This window comes from Panthera pardus, unplaced genomic scaffold (genome assembly GCF_024362965.1).
Source record: "Panthera pardus isolate Hobbes unplaced genomic scaffold, ASM2436296v1 HiC_scaffold_3, whole genome shotgun sequence".
NCBI classification, from domain to species: Eukaryota; Metazoa; Chordata; class Mammalia; order Carnivora; family Felidae; genus Panthera; species Panthera pardus.
This window is the reverse complement of record NW_026526876.1, coordinates 3,599,744-3,604,606: the sequence shown is the minus strand read 5'-3', so window position 1 is coordinate 3,604,606 and position 4,863 is coordinate 3,599,744. Positions and strand designations below refer to the sequence as shown.

General features: G+C 50.1%; 1 non-coding gene across 1 annotated transcript; it reads left to right on the top strand.

Moving 5' to 3' along the window:
• Positions 1-653: 653 nt before the first annotated feature.
• On the top strand, positions 654-725 carry TRNAW-CCA (transfer RNA tryptophan (anticodon CCA)). The gene has a single exon. It is a non-coding gene; the product is annotated as a tRNA-Trp (tRNA).
• The last annotated feature ends 4,138 nt before the right edge of the window (positions 726-4,863 follow it).

Below are 4,863 nucleotides of genomic sequence, written 5' to 3'. Positions count from 1 at the left end.
ACCAAGCTTTAAACGTTGGGCATTTGTGCGGAGCCGGGAAGAAGGAAATGGAAAGAAATACTTCCAAATACTATCCGAGAAATCATGGGTTTCAAGTTTTATTACCCTTTTCTAGAAGAGCCAAATTTTCAAAACTGAGACTTCGTTTTATAGCTGGGGGCGGGGGAGGGGCTCGTGAGCATTCTCTCTCTATGCCAAGTTCCAAAGTCACTCGGGTTTTTTTTTTTTCCCTTTACTCCTGTCCGTGGGGACGAGCGTCCTCCCAACCCTCGCCTCTTGGCGCTGACCCGGTTGCGGGTTGTGCGGCCGCTTCCTTCCAGCTGCCCGGCCCCCCGGGGACCGGGCCCCCTCCGGGTCCCCAACTCTGGTGGCCCCCGGAGACGGCAGCCCGGCCCGCTCTGGGGCCCCTGAAGCCGCCTGTCCCAGGCGGAGATCAAGCACCACGACCGGCAGGTGGCGGCGGCGGCTCCGGGGATACTGGCCTTGCGGCGGGGGAGCCCCGGGCCTCGCGGGGTGCAGCCCTCCGCCCGCGCCTGCGCCCTGTCCGCCCTGCGGCCCCTCCCCCCCCGGGGGGCAAAGGAACCCGGCAGGTACGAGACCGGGAGGTGTAGGACGGAAGAGTCTTAAAAGATCAAAAGTCACGGGAGTCCGGTGACCTCGTGGCGCAATGGTAGCGCGTCTGACTCCAGATCAGAAGGTTGCGTGTTCAAGTCACGTCGGGGTCACGGCTCTCCGTTTTCTCTCCAACGCAAGGAAATACAAGGTGTGTTTGTAATTCCGACCCCCCCTTGACTCCCGGTCAAATCCCGCTCCTTAATTCCCTTGCAACAGACAAGCCAGAGACCTGAGCTTCAGGAGAGGAGCGGTGTCGTTTTCCTAGCTCGTGGGGGCTGGTCTGGGGACAGCAGGAGGCGCCGCTCGGTGGGGACTCCCCTGAAGGGCACCCCGGCCACTTTCAGGTGCACCTCGCCCCCCCTCCGTCACCGCCCCGTCACAGAACTTGTCACCAGAAGAGCTTTTTTTTTTTTTTTTTTTTTTTTTTTTTTTAAGGCCAACAGCAATAGAAAACCGGTACAGGACAAAACTAGTTATCAGAAAATGAAATGTAAATTGTTTTTAAACATAGGAAAAGAAACAACTCCCATAAATAAATAAATAAATAAATAAGCTTTCAATGAGTTCTTTTTAACCTATGAGGTTGGCTAACCTATGATCAAAAACCTCTCATTAAATCGCATTGCTCAAGACCTTGACGCTGTGACGGAGAACAAGGACGTTAGCCCGGGAATGGAGGAAACTAAAATAGTTGTAAGAAATATGTTTCATTCAGCCATTTTAGTAAAGTTTTCTGCTGTGTTTTTCCACTTTGCTTCTGTTCTTTTTTGTTCTAGACTTTTCCCATAAATGCCATCCACCCTTCCATATGGTGGCTAATTAGCACCATGTGGACAGATACTTATGCTTCTCTGTACTCTGCATCTGTAATCTCTCAAAGTGTTTCCTGTGTTTTCCCATTTTCCCTACATTTGGGGGGTATCTTCTCAGATTTGTCTGTCATCCGGGATTCCCTTTTCTGCAATTTCACTTCTCTTTAAAGAGAGGGCATTGTGGGAGGCCTGGGTGGCTCCGTGGGCTAAGCATCTTGACTCTTGATCTCAGCTCAGGGCTTGATCTCAGCGGTCATGAGTTTAAGCCCCACATTGGGCTCTGCACTGGGTGTGAAACATAATTTATTTTATTTTTTTTTTTTAAACAAACAACACTTGCTTTCACCTCTTCCTCACTGAAATTAGACTCAGCAAGTCAACTGGGAGTGTGGCTAGCTTGGTCCTGCTCTCCGCCCTTTCTCAGACTGATCAGCTAGAGGGCAGGTTGAAGGTGGAGGTCTCAACCCCATTTCCAGAGTTTAGAAGCCACTGCCCTAGGGGTGCCTGGGTGGTTCAGCGGGTTAAGTCTTGGGCCTAGGCTATGGGCTTGTGGGTTGTGGGTTTGAGCCCCTCATCAGGCTTCGTACTGGTTTTATTGCAGTGATGTTTTCTCCCCCTTTCCTGTGTTGTCCCCTTGCTGTTGTGAGCCAGTAAACAACCACGAAATCAGTACTTGAGATCCCGCATCTCAACATGAGTTTTAACTTGAACGTCTGAAATGGATCGTACCTCCTTGGCTAGGACAGAAAACACCTTTCTGTTCACTTAAATCTCCTATAATTAGCATTTTAATTGAACGCAAACAAAAACTTGGAAACACCTAGATTCCTTTCAAGAATTTTACACCCAAAGAATCTCTTTTGTAGATATTACAGCCTAAGAATTAGTTCCGTGCAAACCTTATTAATCTCAGCATTTTCCCAATGCCCTTCAAGTCTCTCATGTGAATCAACAAAATTCTCTTTTCGTACATTTATGAATCAAATTTTAAAAGGTCTACTTGTTGGATAACATTTGACCATTACAATCTCCTTTTGTATTATAAAAGCAGATCTTCGGCCATCAGTTTTAACCCTCAGCTCATTTATTGCAGATGAACAAGTACCTATTCGTCCAACATTGAGGAAACAGAATCAGCGTAAACTTCCAGAAAAACCGAGGCAAGAGTATTTTTTTTTTCTGGGCAAAGTATCATTTCCTAGAAAGAAAAGGTACAGAAGAGTAGAAAGACAAAGTTGGGGAAAATGCCTTACACTTGCTTTCAAAGGTTTGTCCCACCTGACCCAACACATTGGATTTTTTTTTCTTTTTCTTTCTTTTTTTTTTTTTTAATTCCTCTAGGGGCGCCTGGGTGGCTCAGTCCGTTAAGCAGCTGACTTCAGCTCAGGTCAGGATCTCACAGTTTGTGAGTTGAGTTCGAGTCCTGCATTGGGATTCTTTCCCTCTCTCCTTCTCTGTCCCTCCCCGACTTGCATGCTCTCTCTCAAAATAAATAAACTTAAAAAATTTTTGTTTTTAATTTTTTTAAGGAAAGGAAAGGAAAGGAAAGGAAAGGAAAGGAAAGGAAAGGAAACTTTAAAGATGGCAGAGTATTTCCACACAGTATTTGATCCATTTTGTGGCCCCGTGGTCCCTCCCAGTGAGGGTGCTTACTTAGCTCCAGCCAGCCTGGGACTCGGGAACTGCTTATTTAATAGCCAGAGGAATGCTCTCCTGACACGACCTAAGCCAACTGCTTTTGAGCTCCAAGGAATCTGGATTGGAAATAAACGGAACTCGGTATTCGCTTTGGAGGGCGTTCTAAACAGGCACCGGCGTGAGATAAAAATCATAGAGTGACTTTGTTTTCTATCATTCCTTAAAATATGTATGGTTTGCTAGTTCCTCTCACAGTGAGGGAGCGAAAGGGAGGTGGGGAGAGGGGAGGGGAGTGAGGGACAGCTGCCGCGACCTTTCTGGTCACTTTGTGATGAGAACCGCTCCCCAGGCTATGACGACAGCATCCATCCATCCGTGTAATAGGGCAGGTAGCGTCATCGGCAGGGGATCCTACTCTTGGGGACTCACGGAATTTGGAGGGACCCCCTACGCGCCTACATTTCGCTTAGCCTGGATGAACACATTTTTATTTCAGCTGTTTGTTCTTTATTGGGTCAACATCTAGGTTTGTCCCCTCATAGATGTGATCGGCCCTCCAGGCTGCCCCTGTAGATAGCACCTACGAAGGCACACAGATCATGTCTACACCACGAGAAGAACTCGTGTGTCTCTTGTCCCCCAGTACGTCCCCCCAAAGGTACGCAGACACCTTCTTTCCACCTGACTCTCTCTTGCCCATTAGGTTTCCTAAGCAAAGATATGCATCAGGCCACCGAGACTCCCAAATCCTGCGGACACATATCAGGCTGTCCAGGGGGTGGGGGGTCCCGCTGGCCTAGCCCCTCTCACTAGGTCCGAACTGTGCCGTGAGCAGCCTCGCCTCCCCTTTGGGCAGCTCTCTCCCAAAGTTCAGAAGCCACATTCAGTCTCTTCTCGGATCCCTTCGATGCTCTCAGTATGGGCGAGGACCTTACTCGGCTCACGGTTTCTCGGCCACGACATTTTTTTTTTTCCTTTCTTTGCCCGTTCTGCGGTGACTCACCTCTCAACTCACTTTAGCTCTATGTTCTCTCTTGTTAGAGTCTCAGCACAAGCTTCCATTTGAACAGCGTGCTGCACTTGAGCGGTGGAAAGGAAGGACTGGGGTGGAGGTGGGGGCATTTCTCTTCTCTGCACAGGAGCGGGGGTCCCCCCAGGGGTCCAGGCCTGGCATGCTACTCCGGGACGGGGGTAAGAGGGTCCTAACACGTACATCTCCAGCTGTCTACCCTCTGCCTCTGCCCGGTCAGCAGAGCAGGGCTGTGCTCTGACAGAGGAGACCCTCAGTGACCCTCCACCTTGCCTCCCGGACCCAAGCTCTGGTGGAGGGAGTGAGGACACCCCTTTTTGGGGGGCTCAGTGCTGCGGCATCTCGCTTCTCTCCACCCTCGAAGGAAGTGGCCCAGTCTCCATTTCCACGTGGCCCGAAATCCAGACCCGGGCCACACAGACCCAATTATCACCAGCGAACCTCCACTGCCTTCAGCCTTCTGACCACCGGGCCTTTGAACTAGAATCTCCTGGGGAGGCCGACCTTCCCTGGGGAGGCCCAGAGAGAGCCAATGGCTCTGTGAGAGACTCAGAGGGTGAGAAATGGAGCAGAACCCCCCCACCCACTTCCTAGAACAGGTATGAGAACACACAAAGGACATCCTCACCAACCTCAGACCTTTCCGAGTTGTGAGAAAGGGCTGGGCCCAAGGAAGCACCTCCCACTTTCTAGGAACTCGAGAAAATTCCTCAAGTCCTCGCCCGCACCTTCCAAGCCAAAAAGACACCTCCTCTAGTCCCAGCTGAC